Source organism: Onychomys torridus, chromosome 18, assembly GCF_903995425.1.
Source record: "Onychomys torridus chromosome 18, mOncTor1.1, whole genome shotgun sequence".
NCBI lineage: Eukaryota > Metazoa > Chordata > Mammalia > Rodentia > Cricetidae > Onychomys > Onychomys torridus.
Window position 1 is genome coordinate 58,399,420 of NC_050460.1, and position 20,076 is coordinate 58,419,495.

Sequence of the window (20,076 nt, forward strand, 5' to 3'; positions counted from 1 at the left end):
TATCCTACCTGAGCTCCAAGCTAGTGAGGGATTCTGCCTCAAAAAGTGGGGGAGGAAGAGAGGGAGAGGTGGGAGTGGGGGGGGGGCGGGGGGAGAGAGAGAGAGAAATACCAGAGGAATAACATAGCTCTGGTCTCCATACCCATTCATATATACATGTACCTACACACATAAAAGTAGACTTACATCCATATCCACATATGCACAGAGAAGTTAGAGGAAAAGAAACCTAAAATGTGCAACCACAGTAGCCTTTAATTCTAACCCTCAGAGGAACTCTGCGCTGACCTTGAGCCTGAGTTTTTCAATAGTTCTAATGCTATGCCAACTCCAGCCTCAGCATTGGCCTAACTGTAGCTCTAATCCTTATGCTAGGCCCCATAAAATATTGGGAGCATATTACAATTGGAGAAATAGTGAAAAGAATCTGTAAAATCTAATAGTTTTTCTCTAAAATCAGCATCTGAAATTTCATCAGTGGAACTCACTACATTAAGAGGTAAAGTCGTCAACTGTGTATCTGGATTTGTAATGTGTATGCGCACGTGTGGGAGTGCACATGCACGGGGGTACACATGCAAATGAATGTAGGGGAGAAACGAATGTCAGGTGTCTTCTATCAGTCTTCACCTAATGTTTTAAACAAGTCTTTCCTAAATCTGGACCATACCATTTCAGCTAGACTGGATAGCCAGCAAGCCACCGGATCCTTCTGCCTACCTCCCAGCGTAGAGCTTACAGGTGTGTGCCACCATGCCTGGTAGGTGCTTCTGATCTGTGCCACCATGCCTGGTAGGTGCTTCTGATCCAAGCGCAGGTCCAGATGCTTGCCCAGTAAGCCCCTTACCACTGAACCATCTCCCCAGCCCCAGCTGAGTGAAACAGCTGCAACTAACGTGTTTAGTAAACTGCAACCTTCAGTTTTCAAAAACACACAATAAGTAGCGAAGGAAAGCAACTGTAACTTAGAGAAGAATATTTAGCAGCCAGTAAAACAAGCAGCATTTGGGCCAAGTAAATAAAGGATGCATCAAAATCCAACCAGAAATCGCCTTGCAATTAAAGACATCTCACCACACAGCCACAACCAAATATATTATTTTCCTCTATACTTTCATATATTAGACAAATGCAATATCAGAATCCCAATTCCAATAACCAGATGACATAACTGTTGGAAAAGGAGGTGAAAAGAGAAATTTACAGCAAAGAGGTCCAATGATGGCTAGACAACATGGCTCCCTACATCAGAACTAAAGATCTTTCAACTACTCACAATTTAAACTACAGTATGGTTTGAAGCTGGGAACGGCAGTACCCAACTGTAATCCAAGCACTCAAAAACACTGAGGCAGAAGGATTTCTATTAGTTAAAAGCCAGCCTGAGCTACAGAATAAAGACCAGGCCAGCCAGGAATATACAGGAAGTCACTGTCTCAATCAATCATTGTTTGATCCGTTTAGACCCACATCTGAATGTGAATAATTTTGTTTGGTGTTTACAGGATCTCCTTATGTACAAAGCTGACCTAGAACTCATGGTCCTCTATAGAGTCCTAAGATTACATGCATGTGATTACATTACTGTGCCTTGCTTCGGTGTGATTAACTCCATAACTTAAAAATCATTCTAAAGTTCATCTAGACAGCCAGAGGCCAAGAAAGCCAGACAAGTATTTAAAAGAGTGGGATTCTCTATGAGATGTGTAACTATCCTATAAGATTACAATAATTCCAACAAGTGAGAGAAGTGTTATGGCACAAGGACAGGCAGACCAATGAAGAAATATGGTGTACCAGGCATTAACAGTAGCACAGTCATTGGGAAGTATTTTCCAATGTGTGGGAGTTTTAATATTTACAAGGAAAAATTACTTAGGTATTTACCTTACATTTCTAAATCTCAAGTAAATTACACAGTAAATGTAAGAAAGTAAACCAGGACATATAGGTGGATGCCCTGTGCTTCAAAATGACAAGTTTTCTAAATGTAAATGATAGAAGATGGCAGCATGATTGGACTATGAAGTGAGTCACCCAACATGCCACAGAGCAAATGCAAACAGCACAACTGGAAAAAGTCTCTCTCTCAGAAGGACACACACAATGCCTTCAACAAGGGGACAGCATTTATACATCAGAGCAGACCGCAAGGCTGCTGGGTGTTAAAACTACCCTACTGAGAGACTGCTTCCCTACGCCAAGGTGCAGGTGTGCATGGGGCCCATTTCCAGGAGAGATAAAGCTCAAGTTTGACTGGCCTAAGGCTGGAAAGAACTAGACCACTCTGGCAGTTCTGTGTTGTGGCCACCCTCTCCATCTTAGGAATTCAACATGCAGGCACAGGGCCCACAGCAGAGAGAAGGATGCTTATCTCAACACTGCTGGGGAGGAACAGTGTGCAAAGGGGTAATGATCCAACAACTGTGCCTACATCCATACAGAAGGAACAACACAAGCCTCCAAAAAGGCCTTCAGTGCAGACTAGGTAGAACATTTCATAGAACGCTAGGCAGTAGAAAAGTACAACACAAAAACGTAGATCCATTTTATTCCCTATCAGGCCTAAGACCTCAGAAGTCTCCCTGAGTTCTGGGTAAGAACTGTGCCCAACATGTGGACTCATGAGCACAATAAGGACAGTGAGGAGGAGGTGACTCAATAAACATGGAGGAAACCAGGAGAGTCAAGTCTAGGAGCCTCAGAAAAAGAATCCTGAATAAAGCGTATGGGGGCCAGACCTGCAGAACTCCATGTCACTCATATTCTGCATGATGGAAGTCAGGCCATGTGGGGTGGGAGTGAGGAACCCTCCCCACAATTGTGGTGACTATGACTGAGTTCTGCCCTGGCAGGAGACACAAGGAAAGAAAACTTAGGAGGCTTCAATTTCCTGATTTTTTTCCTAAAACATTTGCTATAGCCTTTTAATGTTCATTTTTCATAAAGCTATAAACATATAATTTTTTGGTCTCTCAAGCACAGTAAGTTTAAACTTTATTTTATTTTTCTATTCTCTCATACATTACATCCCAACCACAGTTTCCCCTCCCTCCACTCCTCCCACCCTCCCCCACCTTCCTACTCCCCCAGATCCACTCCTCCTCTGTTTCTCTTCAATAAAAGGGCTGGCCTCCCAGGGATAGCAACTCAACATGGCATAACAAGTTACAGTAAGACTAGACACAGACTCTCGTATCAAGGCTGGACTCGGCAACCCAGGAGGAAGAAAAAGGTCCTAAGAGCAGGTAAAAGAGTCAGAGGCATCCCCCACTCACACTGTTAGGAGTCCCACAAGAACACACAGCTATAAAACCATAACATCAATGCAGAGGACCTAGGTCAGACCCACACAGGGTCTGTGACTGTCCCTTCAGTCTCTGTGAGCCCCTGTGAGTCCTGCTTAGTTGATTCTGTGGGCCGTGTTCTTGTGGTGTCCTTTTCCCCTCTGGTTCCTACAACCAATCCTTCCTCCCCCTCTTTGACAGAGTTCCCCTGGCTCCGCCTAGTTAAACATAATTTAAAAATTAAATAACTGTACAAAGCTTCTCATGAGCAATAGTGGCCCCGGTACCTGCCTTGCTTCTGTGCCCCACATAGCCTCTTTCTTGTTGTTTGTTTTTGTTTTGTTTTGTTTTGTTTTTTGATATCTAGCTCTGCATTTCTAGTTACTCGGTCTATACTGCTATCCTGGACTTGAACAGATGACACCTTACACTGGAATTCCTTCTGTGAGGTTGAGCTTAATTCTCCTAAGCCCCCACCCCAATGTCCCCATCCTCAATGGTGACTATTACTCTCCTCATCTAGTACTAGGTTTTTCCCATCCTCCAAGTTCAACTTGCTTGTCTTTCTACACACTCTATATAATTCCTCTCCAAAGTCAGTCACTGGTCCAAGTGCCTTCAGATCTACAGGATATTCTCCATCTGGACTTGTTCACTCTAGAAGCCCTTTCTTTCCTATAGCAATCCTAGGTTTCCAAATCTGAAACCCCTCCTTTCAGCCTGGGATGCTCCCCTACCTGTGCCCACAAGCTCCTAGGTCACTTCTAGGGCAGGGTCCTCACTCTTCTGCCAAGCTGGAAGGGAGTTAAGTTAAGCAGGAGACTCTTTCTCAAATAGGCTTTCCATCCATTTCCTACTTCAGCTCCATTCTTACTGCCTCTTCCAAATAACACCATTGAGTCCTGAGTCCTGAGACTCGGAAGAAGACACTTAGTTCCCCTCAGCACATACACATAACAGGAACACACACACACACACACACACACATACACACACACACACACACATGTATGCTTACACACCTAAATATGTATACCATATACATGTATACACATTCACAAAGGCACTACACATATCTAGCATATCAGTGATTTTTTTAAAGATTTCTTTTTTATTATTCATTTATGTGTCTGTGTCTGTATGTGCACATGTGTGTAATACCAATGGAGGATAGAAGAGAGTGCCCGATCTCCTAGAGTTGGAGATACAGGTGTTGTGAGTTGCTGGAAACTCCCGAAAGAGCAGCAAGTGCTCTTAACTGCTGAGCAATCTCTCCAGGCGTAAGTTAGTGGTTGGTTGGTTGGTTGGTTGGTTGGTTGGTTGGTTGGTTGGTTGGTTGATCATTTTTGTTTGTTTGTGAATGCTGGGAATTACATTTAGGGCATCACACGCCAGGTGGTGGCGGTGCATGCCTTTAATCCCAGCACTAGGGAGACAGAGGCAGGCAGATCTCTTCGAGTTTGAGGCCAGCCTGGTCTACACAGCAAGTTCTAGGACAACCAGGGCTATTACACAAGAAACCCTGAAAAAACAAAAAAGGAAAAAAACAAAACAAACAAACAAAAATGATCACATTTAGGGCATCACACATGCTAGGCAAGAGCTCTACCATTGAGCTACATCGTTAGCCCCATTTTAGCAGGTTGGTTTTTAAAAACAAAGAAGAAAAGGGGCAGGAAGTGACAGTGACAGGCTCACTATAAATTTTATCTGACACTGGAATTTGTTCTTTTCTTTTTTAAGTCAAGGGCGGGCTTCAAGCCTGGGGTGCTGTGCACACCTGTCACCCCAGTACTTAGACTGAGGAAGGGGATAATGAGTCTGAGGCCAACCAGTGTGACATAGTAAGACAGAGTCTCCAAAAGGTGTGTGGTGGGGGAAGGGAGTCTGAGCCATCTCGGGTGCTAGTGCAGTGGCCTGCTAGTAGACAGGGCACAGGAAACAGATAGTGTCAGGGTCACATGAACATATCCCTAAGAAAACAGGAGTGACCTTACCCAAGGCTAAGAGCACATAGTCTCTACAGTAGAGGAACAAGAAGGGCTAGAAGAGATTTGAGCCCTGGGGACGGGGGAGAGGACAGAGAAGTGCTTCTGCCCTTCCCCTTCGCTGTAAGTGCAGTGAGCCCTCAGCAGAGCCCGACATTGGACCCCATGGGAATGTGAGGGGGAGAAACGGGAGTGGCAGAGGCAGGCCAATCTGCAGGAGGGCTGCAGGCGCTGGCCGGGTCCAGGGCACAGCCAAACCCTGGCCTGAGACTACGAGGCGGTGTGCACTGCCATGCAGCCTCCCCACGACCCCGTGTCCCTCTGTCTAAATGACCCTCACCACACAGCAAAGTGGAGAGCCTGGGTGATGACGGTAAGCTGAGAAGCTGGGGCCAGTCACCACCCAGATCACGACAAGGAGCCAAAAACTCCAACTGTAGTAATGAGACAAGTTGAAACTTTTTTCATAATTTCCAATGTTTCCAATTCTGCAAATTCTCAAAATAATCTGAATAAACACAAAAAAGCAAATAAGCAACTTAATATTATAAGAACAAAGGACAAATATAACTTTAACAAAGGATTTGTTATTTTTCTCAGTTCTCTGACTTCAGTATAGGTGAAGAAAAGAGCTCTGATATGGGACAGGAGGTGGCCGAGGAGCAGTGGGGGTCTGGGATGGGACAGGGGGTGGCCGAGGAGCAGTGGGGGTCTGGGATGGGACAGGGGGTGGCCGAGGAGCAGTGGGGGTCTGGGATGGGACAGGGGGTGGCCGAGGAGCAGTGGGGGTCTGGGATGGGACAGGGGGTGGCCGAGGAGCAGTGGGGGTCTGGGATGGGACAGAGGGTGGCCGAGGAGGAGTGGGAATCAGTCTTTGTCTATGAAATACATGGGATTGCAGGCGCATAACCCAGGAAGGACCCTCCTGTGGAGAAGGGCTTCTCCACAAAGGGCAGCATCCCTCTGGCTCTGGGGAAATAGGGAAGTCTGAGAGGTGTTGAAATGGAAGCCAAGTGTTTCTAAAGCTACCGCTTCTACCTAGGAAGCATCGCTGCAGATGGGCTCTGTTCTGGTTTGGCACACCAGGCAGGAATCCCACCGGAAGCAACTAGAGTGCCCAATCAACACCACCCATGGCAGAAAAGCCATTCTGTTCCTAGCAGCTCAGTACCCCTAACAGCTCCCTCCTGACTCACAGTAGAGGCCACAGGTGCCCACTAAAAAGCTCCTGCCTCTACTTGACTAAGGCCTTTGGGAGCTTCCAGAATCTGCCTACAGCAGCCCACCAGAACCCATTTGCTCACAGCCTTGATGGCTCCAACTGTGCAGCTTACCCAGCCTCTCAGCCTGGCTGCTTTGTCGCTAGCTTTGAGCCCACTGTGCAGAGCCGACGGCTAAGGTAACTATGATGGATTCCAGCCCAGCACCCTGCTTTATTTCCAACATGGGAGGCCAGACCAAAACTCAAGGCTTCCATCTGCCAGGAGGATGCATTGGCATAAAAATGTGAGGGGAAAGGCCTAGCAAATAGAAGACGTTTATATGCCGGAGATCCAGAGGTCTTCCCTGGAGATTTCTGTGAAAATTAGATGCAATTGGCACTGTTATAAAGGTGGTCTTCCAGAAATAGGGACTTGTTTGTGTATCCTCTAAGAAACAAGTATCATTAACAGCACCCATTTGCAAAGCAGATGACCTAGTGCAGAGAGAAAATAGGCTCACAGCACCGTGTTCCACATTTGCCCGACATGTTCTATTCTCAGCCCCTGCTCCATGCAGACTAAGAGCTAGTCTTAGGAGACCCTGCAAAGCACCTGACAAACTACCCTGATACCACCTTGATCTCACTTCTACTTCATGCCCCTGCACATACTGCTCCTGCCATAATGTCACCTTGCAGCCCAGTGGATACACTAGGCATGTCCCCATCAGCCTTTGTACCAGCTGCCATAGGCACAGAACCCTTCCTCTACCAGTACGTCAGACTACTCCAGTACCTCCTGCAAGGCCTTCCTCGAATACCCGCCACCCCAGAGGCTGCCCTAACCAGCCTACTGGCAGGAACCAACATTACAGTCTCCCTTCTTGGGGACGTAACTCATGCTGACAGGCAGTAACTCATCTGACATGCAATATTATGCATTAGCTGATGACAGCTATGTTTTCTGTCCTCCACAAGGATGTCGATAAGCTGGAGGAGTGCCCAGCCTTTCCCAGGAACATCAGGCACACACGTGAATGAAAGGACAAAGGAGTCATTGCTCCAGCAATTTGCCAATAAAATCTCTGGGCATAACAGTCAGGACTCCACGACTACAGGTGTCATAAGTCCCCAGACTTTCATGTCAGCTCTTATGGGAAGCTCAGGAAGAAGTGACCACTCTTCTGTTGTGAAAGCGTGAGGAGGTCAGTGGTTGGTGACCGCTGAGCTCTCCACAGCCGCACAGGTCTGCTGTCAGGTGCAGTGGGAGGTAAGCTCTGGGAGATCTCATCCCACCACCATGCAGTCAGATTTGGCCTGCCACTTGCGACTGAGATAACATGGGAGTTCTTTCACTCTCTAAGCCTCAGGAGTGGAGGGAACTAGCAATGGCCATCTCAAGGAGCACTGTGGAGACTGAGCCAAGCACTAATGGAGATACTCAAGTCGAGATAGCGAGCGCGAATCAGGTGCTTCGTTAATATTAGCGGCTATTATGGTTGCCTAAGTTTTCTCTGAAAGACTGCTTAAAAACAAGTCTCCTGCTAAAAACTTTGAAAATAACCTTTATATGCTTTAGGAAAAAAAAAGGAATCTAAATAAAGCAACTAAGAAATGCTGAGATCAAGAGAAATAGTCCTCCCCAGGAAAATGCCCTCCGTTTGGTTATCCAGTACCAGGTGGTCAGCCCTGAGATCATATACATACAAGTAACACTGTATAGACTAAGCAGGGTATGTGCATGACAACAATCAAAGAATAAAAGGTCAGAGGACCGTGAGTCTGAGAGAACAAGAAAGGAAGGAAACATGAGAAGAGCCCAGGGTGAACAGGGAAGGGAGAAACAGTGTAATCATATTTTAACTTCAAAAATAGAAAACCTGAAATTCTTGAATCATCTCAAGGTAGTTTGCACACTGGAGTCAGGGCCACAATTCAGAACCCAGGATGAATGTATGCTGCTGTGGGCCGGGGTCCTCTCCGCTCCTGTTGTTAACTGGTTATTCTTCTACAGGTATATGCGGTACCAGAAGGCCCCTGCTGGACCATCCATCAGGTCAGCTGGCTTTGGAGATGGCAACAGAAAAGGAGGACAGGCCTATGTTAAATCACATCTCTGCAGATAGACGAAAAGGATGAAACTCATGCTGCCACTGGATATGGACCAGTCAAAGGTTCTTCATGTACTCTGATGTGAAGTCAGACACAAGGAGCCAGCAAGCAAGACCCTAGCATGACATGCAAGTAAAACCTTTAAGAGAATGTAAGAGGGGAGACTGGAGAGGTGGTTCAGTGGTTAAGAGTACTGACTGTACTTGCAGAGGACCCCAGTTAGGTTCCCAGGACCCACATGACAGCTAACGACCATATGTAACTTCAGTTCCAGGGGACCTGATGCCCTTGTCTGGTCTCTACAAGCTCCTGCATGCACTTGGTGCTAAGGGCGTCCAGGTGGCACAAGCTGAACCAGGGTCTTGCACTGGCATGGGTTTACATATCCACCTCAGCACTCATCCATACAGAATGTTTTCACCAGGATAATATTTCTAAAACAGAGACTAATGAATTCTTATCTGTAATTTTCCTACTTTGGGCATACAGTTTTGTGGCATAGTGCAATATTCTAACCAGCACATGTACCAAGAGCAGATTTCCTTCTACATATGGCTAGTTCCTCTATGTCCCACCAGCCAAAACATACAGCAACTTGCTAAGAAAGGGGATTTCTTCTAACCCCTTTGGAGTTCCAACCTAACACCAGATTTCCCCTGCTGTGGTCTCTGGCACCACACTCTACTACACCACACAATTATACACCTAATATGCCTTTCTTATTTGCACAGTTTCAGTGGCACAGCTAACACCTTCCACAGGCTTTTGTGTTCATGTCATGACAGGGCAAGACTGAAGCTCCTTCTGACACAATACAGGCTTCTGGAGCTCTCCCCTGAGGAGGAGATAAACAAGTGGTCCACGGGAGAGACCAGCACAGTGAGGGCAGCACTGTGGACTGCCCTGTGGGCAGTTTTAGCCTACCACTCCAAAGGTGGCATTGACGCTCTGGGACTGGACGAGGTATACTATGAATGGACACATCTAGAGATGTGGTCCTTAGGCACTCATGGGTGGCATTTTTGCTAACCGTGTCTGCAGGCACTGAGGTTTTCATGGGTCTCTATAAAGAAACCCCCAAACTAAGCAGACACAGTGAGAATCTGACTTCAGGAAGGGGGCGACCTTGACTCCTCCTGCGGAACTAGGGGACAGAGTATCTCTTTGCCATGCCTCCAACAGCAGCCTCGGATGAGAGTACTGTGGTGCTGACAAGATTCAGGAGGAGGACAAGCCAGGGCTTTAAAGGGTTTCTATTGGGGGAGGACAGGCAATGGTGTTCCAACTCAATTCCCATCACAGACTCACTGGTACAATTACCATTTCTAAATAATTAGCACTCTAAGCCTCAGAGGAACAGAGAAGGAAATAGTTGGGGATGAGCTTGTTTACTTCTCCAGTTCAAAGAATAGCACTGTGAGGACAATGTGTGGCCGTGACGCATCTGTGGAGGTGGGAGGATGCAGACCTCAGAGGACTATCTGGTGCAGGCCTGGCATCCTCCTGTGTGGCCCTTCCCACCACGCAGATTTTCAGGCCTGAGCAATCTCTCCGTGGAGAAATTCAGAGCCTTCCCCACACACTTCGCCACATCTAGAGAGGGCTTTAGTTAGTGTAGGCACAGATGCATGATAAGCCTCCAATGATTTAGAAAGAAGTTTTTGATTTGGTGTTGGTGGGTAGACTTAGGTTAAAATTGTAAACTTCCTCACTTGCAGTTTTCTAGCTTTCAGAGTGGGTCATTCCTCATCACCAGACTCAGTCTATCTGCCCACTCACCAGTACTGCCTAAAAATATCTGCCAGATTTTCCAGACAGCCTACCACACGGCAATCAATGACAGAGAAATCAGCTGTGCCCAGGTCTGCCCCAGACCCTTAAAGGCCAGCTGGCTCCCCATACAAGCAGACCCTACCCTCACTAGCCTCCATTAGCATGGGCCATTGTAGAATGTATGCTGTGGTGATATTGTGTTCCCCAAAATATTGTGCACCCTAATAAACTTATCTGGGGTCAAAGAACAGAATGGCCACTAGATACAGAGGCTAGAAAATGGTGACTCTCACACCTTTAATCCTAGCATTCCAGAGGCAGAAATCAGTCTGCATCTCTGTGAGTTCAAGGGCACATTGGAAACAGCCAGGCATGGTGACACACGCCCTTAATCCCAAGAAGTAAGCCTTTAATCCCAGGGAGTGATGGCAGAAAGCAGAAAGATATAAGGCATGAAGACCAGAAACTAGCAGCATTTGGCTGGTTAAGCTTTTAGGCTTTCAAGAAGCAGTTCAGCTGAGAGCCATTCAGATGAGGACACAGAAGCTTCCAGTCTGAGGAAACAGGATCAGCTGAGAAGTTGGCCAGGTGAGGTTATCTGTGGCTTGTTCTGCTTCTCTGATCCTCCAGCATTCACCCCAATAACTGGCCTCAGGTTTGATTTTATTAATAAGAACTTTTAAGATTCATGCTACAGTATGCCTGTTCTGTGTGTGGAGGCCTGGCAAACCACTGGAAAGCACAAGAAATACACTTAATAGTACCCCCAATTCCCACACAGACGGGCTGACAGCAGCATGTTTTTCTCTAAGTATTTTCTCATAATTAACATCTGTTTTAAAACAAAATGACATCAACTGTATATCCCCTCAGAATGGATTTTATATATATGTAATTTTAGCATATACCTTTTTAGCCTTTTAATATTTGTTGTGGCTCACAGAAACCTGTCTATGAAAATCAAACATCTGTTACTTGAGACTGCTTTATGCTTAGAAAAAAAAAAAACATTCTTATAAGGACTCAAAGACCAGGTTGACAGTTACATAATTATTCTCTAATAATAAAAACAGATGTTCTTTCTCCCATGAATATAAAAGTAACATGAGACCACTGAGAAAAAATCAGTAATGTGTAAAACTGAGCAACACTGATCCCACCTCTCAGCAGGACACCATAAGCCTTAGCTGTACTTCTGAGGCTTTCAAAATTCATACCTTAATGTACATACACCACACATACATACATACATACATACACACAGCCACTTTATATTACATTCACTATTGTTTACACATGCTATTTACATGTACCAGTATACTAGGTGGATTTTTTTTTCATGTCATGAATCAGTTCTATAACCACTAACTGCAATCTAATATTCCATAGTATCATAGAAATACAATAACTCATTTACTTAATACTCTATCATTTTGGGGCATTTGACTTACTTCCAACTGTTATTATTTAAGTTAATACTATATTGAGTATTTTCTGTACATAAAATTGATGTATCCCTGATTATATCCTAGAGGTAAATTCAGAAGGGTGGAAATTTTCAAAAGTTCATAAATGTTTTTAAAGTTTCTCATCCAGATGAACAATGAGCCCTCTGGAAACCTGATTTTTACAGCCATCCTGAGGCACTCTCAGGCTGGGTGCTTCATGGCCCAAACACAAGTATTACAGATCTTCTCAAGTTCTAAGTCAGGGAGATGGTTAAAGAGTGATGCCCGGATACTGGCTCTGTCTAGGAATGGCAGGCCGGCCTCCTCACTCTCTGCTTTCTGGTAGCTGGGCTCCTAATTTGAAATACTTGCTCAAGATCTGACAAGAATATGCATGGAATTGAGAATGTGAGGAACACCAAAGACCCAACAAATGTAGCTGAGCACACACTACAGAGAAGAAATTCGGGGATTTTCAACCCAGAATTATTTTTAAATGAATCTAATCGTGGTAACATGGGAGCAGGGATGAAAACCACTGTGAACTCTGTATATAAAGGTCCGCCTCCAATTCTCACCAGAAATACTCATGGACATGCCTGAGCCCAAGAGTTTGCTCTGTAATACTACTCTCTGCCAGGTCGAAGGGGGTGGGTCACCAGTAAACAAGACATGCTCAAATGCCTGAAGCTACCACAAAGCTTCCATTAAAAGGGAGCTCTGGCCAAGCTGCAGTTATCCCAGCATGTAAGACTGTAAGAATCATCCATTTCAACTCTGAAATGTAGATCAGACAGAACTCAAGGTCTAAACCATCTCAGAATATGCAATAAGTGGCCTAGGTCACCAGGTCTAACATGAGCAGCCTGCTTTCTAATGCTCTACCATAGAACTTCTGGGTCACTAAGGCTATCCTCATATCAAAAGCACCAAAGGCAGCAAGTGAGGCTACCATGGCCCTACAAGAGTAGTTACAAGGTGATGAATGCCAGCATCTTCAAAGATCTAAATTCAGCCATAAATTCTGTGGTCACCACATTTTTGCATGCTTTCACTGCCAATGAGTGAAGAGAAGAATTCACTGACAGGGACACATTTTAGATTAGTATGTCTTCACAGCAGATATATTGAAGAGAAGAATTCACTGACAGGGACACAAACTTCAGATTAGTATATAACCTGTTGAGTCTTAAAGTATAAACAGCAGTGAGTGCTCCAGTACAAAAGCCTCTCACATATTAAAAACATTTGCCATTTCTTATAACTCATTCGCCAAACAGTAAATGCTGTGCATGCTGATCATCTGACTACAAGTTACCATTTCCTTTTACTGGCCTTTGAATTTGACATGTGGTGAATTTTACCTTAGAAATCTGGCCCTCTTTTAGCTCCTAGACATGGTGTCATGATTGAGGAACACACAACGAAAATATTTGTTCGTACTCTGCTTCAAGAAGAGTACAGATTCTCTTGCCACGTAGCTCAGGCTATCTTAACTCCCTAAGCAATAGCAAATCTCGCTGCTCCCTGCCTGCCTCAGGTATAGATACCCAGGAGCTTTTCCCTGCAGAAACAGTCCCTTTCCTCAGCAGCAAACACAGGCCCAGATGCAAGAGAAAACTGGCCTTGCTCACAGCAAAGACTTGTGAGCGCTCAGCCAGCCACAGCTGAGGCACTGCAGACTACTGGTCTCCACACCCCGCCTGAGCACGGATAGCCAGTACACTCTCTCTCTCTCTCTCTCTCTGGTAGCTGGGCCTCCCTTTGAGGACCTTGCGCCAGACTCTCCAGCAGCTCTGAAAGTAGTGGTACTACACTAGAGGCTCACAGTTTTAATTTCCTCAGCTTCTGAGAATGTTTGACATTGTCATCAGCAGTCCTGCCCTGCTGTTCTTTCCCAAAATTGACTAGCAAACTTTATATAATTCATTTCTTTGTGACATTTATAAGCCAGTATAATCCATTTCCATAAAACACCTTACAGTAACCCCATTCTGTTTTATTAATTCTTAAGTATAAACTCCACAGTTAGCTAACAGCGGTGGGAATGAAGGAGTAATAACCACTTACAGCACTCTCTCTTCCAAATAGACCAAGCAAATGTCTTCCCAATGAACTGTTTAAGAACTCTGGAAATAAAAGGACGGAGGAATCCCAGAATCATTTATTCGAGAAAAACAACTGAATTGTGGTAAGCCCAGGATGTTCTGTGGTATTTTTAACTTACCCTATTCTCATCCCCTTCCCAGCTTCAACAGGAGCTCAGGGTCAGGAGCCAGCAGCCAGCTACCGGAGGGCAGAGCAGGGGTTCCCCGCAGCAAAATCACCTGCATTTGACAAAGAAGAATTGCAACTCAGTGAGTGAAGTGTCTACCTCCAGAAACAAGAAAAAGGAGAGAAAATTAAACCAAATACAGCCACAAGGAACTGTAAATATTAGAATAAGAAGTAAATGAAAGGACAGGAACATAAGACCAAAAGTTGGTTCTTCCTTGAAAAGATCACTGACAACCCTGTCCCTAAACTAATAAAACAAAAGAGGACTAAAATCAAGATATGAAGGACATTACAACTAAACTTACAAAGATAAAAAGAACAAGGAAACACAATGAATATTTTGTACCAACAAGATAGATGAAATTAGCAAATTCCTATAAACATAAACAAAAAAAAAAAAAAAAAAACCCTCTCTCTAGAAAATATAAAGAAACTTGAAACAGGAAAAAAAAAATTTCCCCAGTGGCTTTCTGGTAAATTCTGCCATATGTTTTTTGTTTGTTTTTCTGTCTCACTTCTTTTTTTTCCTCCTTTTTTATTTATTATATTTGTGTTTTAATTTTACACATCAGCCATGGGTTCCCCTGTCCTCCCCGCTCCCGCCCCTGCCCTGGAAGGAGGGGACTGGACCTGCCTGTACTGAATCCACCAGGTTGAATTGAATCCCCAGGGGAGTCTTGGCCCTGCCAAATGTTTTAAAAAGAATGAACACCAGTTATACTGGCTGGTTTTCTGTGTCAAATTGACACAAGCCAGAGTCATCAGAGGAAGGAGCCTCATTGAGGAAATGCCTCCATGAGATCCAGCTGTAAGACATTTTCTGAATTAGTGATCAATTAGGGCCTAGCCCATGGTAGCTGGTGCCATCCATGTGCTTGTGGACCTAGATTCTGTAAGAAAGCAGGCTGAGCAAGCCATGAAAGTCAAGCCAGGAAGCAGCACCCCTCCATGGCCTCTGCATCAGTCCCTGCCTCCAGTTCCTGCCTGCTTGAGTTCCTGTTCTGACTTCCTCCAGTGATGGACCATGATCTGGAAGTTAAGCCAGATACACTCTTTCTTCCCAACTCACTTTTGGTCATGGTGTTTCACTGCAGTACTAGAAACCCTAAGACAGACACCAGTCCTTCACCAATGCTTCCAAAGAGCATATGAGGAAAGGGTATGTGGTGTCCCTTCCACTCTACGACATTTTATGACGCCAGCAATAGTCTGACACCAAAGCCATATAAAAAAAACCTCACAGAAGCCTGAGACAAACACCTCATAAACACAAATCACAACAAAACACCAGCAAGTTAAATCCAGAAATACATAACTACAGGAAGACCAAGTGACTTTTATCCAAAGTGCCAGGTTTAACAATCAAAATGTAACCAGTGTCACAGGAGTGGTAGTGCACATCTAATAACCCCAGTACTTGGGAGGCAGAGGTAGACACGGGAGGATTTCAACTTCCAGGGCATCGTGGGGTACAGAACCAAAGCCTCATCTCCATAACCAAGGATGATAGTTCAGTAACAGAACACTTGTTTACCAAGGGAAAAGCCCTGAGCTTGATCCTTAGCACAGGCTAATGGAATATATACTGTCTATTGGCTACAGTTTTTATACAATGACCATGTGCCTGAACCTGATATGTGTCATTAAAACACTCAGTACTTTTTTTTGTGTGTGAATGTGATCTACAAATTATTAAAAAAGGAATACTACAGTAGCTCATAGGATTGCATATTTATCAATTTTTCCTTCTAAGTCCACCAATTCTTCTCTGTGAAGTTTATATTACATATATATGTAAACATTCTATATATTCTATGTAAACATTCTATATATTCTGAGGTTTAGTTATGAGATACAGTGAGATACCACCTAACAACGTTTCAGTCAGTAACAGACCACGGAAGTCCCATCAAATTATAATGGAGCTGAGCCAGAAGAGAATTGCTTAAGCCTAGGATTTCAAGGTCAGCCTGGGAAACACAGTAAAAAATAAAAACTGAAAAATTCCAGTGTCCCAGTAGTACAGCAGCCACTGTAATGCCACAGCATACTGCCTTACTCATGTGTCATGATGCTGGTATAAACAAACCGACTACTGCCCAGTCACATAAAACTATAGCACAAATATTGTGTACAATATATAATACTTCACAGTGACAGCAGACGATGCTTACTGTACCATACCTTTACCATCTTTTTAATGTATACTGTTTCTACTTGGAAAAAATAAGTTTACTGTAAAGCCACTTCAAATTGGCCTTTCAGGGAATATTCCAGAAGAAACTGTCACCATAGAGAATGACATCTCCATGCATGTCATTGCCTTTAAGACCTTCCATGGAACAAGATGTAGAAGTAGATGACAGTAAGAATGATGACCATGACTGTTGAAGGCCAAGGCTAATGTGCACATCTGCTCCTATGGTTTGTTTTAACAACTTTTTTTTTCAAGAGCCAAGAGTTTTCTGAGTGGGGAAATAAAGTGAAGTAGTGCTGAGGAAGGAAAACCTTTGGAAAGGAGTACATTGGGGAGCATGTGCACAGACCACCGCCCTCACGGGGACAAGAAACACTCAATCTCCCTAGTCACCAAAGCAAAGGTAAGCCGTTTCTGACCAAGTGTCTCAGTGCGTGTGACATTCCTGCCATCAAGCAGCAGGCTCCCTTCTGAAGCTGGTAAGAAAAACATGAAATCTGATGCTAAGCAAGGGAGGTCTAGTTGGTTCTAGTTAAAGCTTGGATGTAAAACTATAGGCTTTACATCTACAGGCTTACATATTTGAACATGCGGTCCCCAGCTGATAGCATTTGGAGGATGTCTTTCTGTATGCTGTGAATGTGTTGCTCCCACTGGCTAATAAACAAAGCTGTTTTGACCTATGGCAAGGCAGCTTAGAGGCAGGCAGGAAATCTAAGGAGAGAGACAGGAAGAGAAAGGCAGAATGTGGGAGGTGCCAGCCAGCTGCCCAAGGAGCAAGATGCCAGTAGACCAGTAAAGCCATGGAACATGTGGCAAAACATAGATTAATAGAAATGGGTTAATTTAAGATAAAAGAGCTAGCTAGCAAGAAGCCTGAGCCATTTGGGCCATACAGTTTATAAGTAATATAAGCCTCTGTGTGTTTTCTTGGGTCTGAGCAGCTGCAGGTCCAGATGGGACAGAGGAAAACTGTCAACTATAGAAGAACTTTCAGGAGGTGAGGCCTACCTATGACAAGTGGAACCTAAGGAGGGGGTAGCCCTTAATAATCACAACCAGCCCGACTTCCTGCCCTCTTCTGGTTCTTGGTCTGCTTTGATATTAGGAGTCCCAGCAGCATGTTCCTGCCACCATGCAGCTGCCCATGCCATGCCTTCCCCTATGATGGACTATGCTCTACTTTGCTTTCTATTATTGTAATAAAACACTGAACAAAAGCAACTTGAGGAAGGGGAGGATTTCTTTTGCTTACACTTCCGGGTAACAGTCCATCATTAGGGACATTAAGGTGGGAGCTCAAGCAGGAACTGAAGCAGAAACCACAGAGAAATGACTGGCTTGCTCCCACACTCACCTTTTAGATACTTTCTTACACAGCCCAGGCCTGCCTGCCAAGGGATTGCTACCACCCACATTTGACTGGGTCCTCCTACATCAATTAGCAATGGAGAAAATATCCTACAGGTATGTCCACAGGGCCAATCTGATAGAAGAAATTCTTCAACTGAGGGTCTCTGTTCCCAGGTGTGTGAAATTGATAACCAAGATTAGCCATCACAAATTATGAACTATGAACCAAAATAACTTTCTACCAGTAAGTTACTTTGCAACTGTAGTGGTTAATGTTGTTTGCCAATGTGACAGAAGCTACAATCATCTAGGAGACAAACCTCCAGGCACATCTAGGAGAGACTGTCCTAACCTCTGACCATGTCCATTTGGGATTATATCCTGAGAGGGTCAGCCTCTGACCAAATCCGTTTGAGACTATATCCTGAGTGGATTAGCCTCTGACCAAGTCCATTTGGAGTTATCCTGAGTGGGCTAGCCTCTGACCATGCTGATTTGGGATTATCCTGAGTGGATCAGGCTCTGACCATGCCCAGTTGGGATTATCTTGATTATGATAATTGAGGTTGGAAGACTCACCCTAAAAATGGGCAGCACCATTCTTTAGGCTTTGGTCTTACAGCAGAAAAAAGGAGCAGGCTGGCTGAGCATAGCGTTTCTCATCCTCTTCTTCCTGGCTGCAAATACAATGCCTCAAGCTCCTGCCACCATGACCACTAAGCTCCCCACCATGATAGACTGTACTCTTAAACTGTGAACCCAAACAAATGCTTTCTTCCTTAAGTTGCTTTTGCCATGTATTTTCTTATGTGTATGGATGTTTTATCCATGTGTATGTCTGTATACTATATATGTGCCTTGTGCTCACAGAAGCCAGAAGCAGGTAACAGATTCCTTAGGACAGGAGTTATAGGTGGTTGTGAGGGGCCATGCGGGTGCTGGGACTCCAGCCCTAGTTCTCTAGAAGTGCAGCCAATGCTCTTAACCACTGAGCTCTCTCTCCAGCCCTATGGTCAGAATACCACAGCACCAAGAAAAGTAACCATGACAGCATTACAAAACAGAACAGATTCCTCGCGAGAGAAAGTTTGGAGAAGAGCTGCTGATGCAGATTACAAACAGGATCCCCAGCACAGGAGTCTGCTTGTGACAAAATGGATCACACATATGTCCATAGAGAACCCCAGTGAAGCTGGCAGTAACATGTCACAGAGCTGTACATCCTCACTATCATCCTTCTCCACGAGCCTATCTTAGACAGCAGTGGGGGGCACTAAGAAGAGATCTACCCACCACACACTCCCAGCTCAAGCCACGCAGGCTGGACCCTCCTGACAGGCAGCAGGGCCAGCTGACACATTTTCAAGGAGTCACACAGTGTAAGTAGAGGAGACAGGTTCATAGACAGCTTTGATATAAGGTTAGGTGGTACAAAAGCAAACATGGCCTCCTCCTAGATAAAGCAGAACTATGCAGAAGACAGGGTGCTGTTGACATGTGGACAGAACTAGGCATGCAGTCTTCTGAAGGGCAGAAACCAAGAGCAAGGTCAGAGGCTCAGCCTGGCTTGGATGGAGAACAGACCAAACTATAGGGACACATGGTCAGCAAGCTGTAGAGGCAGACGCGAGCCAATGCCAGAGATATGGAAAGTAAGGCCAGGGTACTAGCCAACTGGGCTTTGCTGTGAAAGATCAAAGAAGGCCAAATACAATGTCAGAGCAATAGCAGCATGCTGAAATCTGGGACTACACAACTATTGATAGTCTAGATAACACAGTCACTCCCCAAATTCTCCTGACCTATATGTATACTTCATTGTAAGGCTCAATAGCATGCTATAAATTATGCAGTAGAAGCAACTTCACTAGAAATATATAATCATAACTATTGTAAGAACATAGACCTCAGAAGCAGATCAAGCTAACTGACCACAGATCACTGATTACATTGCCAGTAGGAGACTCAGAGGCAAGTCGTCTGGGGGGAAGAGAAAGGCTCAAGAGAATCAGTTTTCAAAACTGGTTCACCAGATAAAAACCCAGCAAAGTCAGAGAGCTGCACATTAAAACAATGAGCTATAACTTCATACATACTAGAACTAAACTGCAAAGAACTGACAACACTGAATACTGGCAAAGATGTAGGGACTCCCGTCAGCATGTGGGTGCATGAGGAAGTGAGACAGAATGGTGTAACTACTCACCCAAGACAGCTGGACAGCTCTCTACAAACTAAACACGCTCTGACCATAGCACTCCACCACTATGTTGCCTGAAATATCTCCAAATGAGATGGAAACCTACATTCACAAAGACCTACACACAAATGTTAAGACTGGCTTGATTTAGACTATCAAAAGCTGAAGCAACCAAAAGCAAACAAGACATCTTTCAATAGGTGAATGGGTAAGCAAGCGATTCATTCATAGAGTCTTATT

General features: G+C 44.7%; 1 protein-coding gene across 12 annotated transcripts in view; it reads right to left on the reverse strand.

The window, feature by feature from the left end:
• Window positions 1–20,076, reverse strand: part of Pcbp3 (poly(rC) binding protein 3) — a 199,599-nt gene that overhangs the window by 120,740 nt on the left and 58,783 nt on the right. For all 12 annotated transcript variants that reach the window (XM_036167315.1, XM_036167314.1, XM_036167309.1 and 9 more), the window contains exon 2: window positions 14,037–14,136. The gene's annotated coding sequence lies outside the window, so the exon portion shown is untranslated. The remainder of the gene's footprint in view (window positions 1–14,036; window positions 14,137–20,076) is intronic.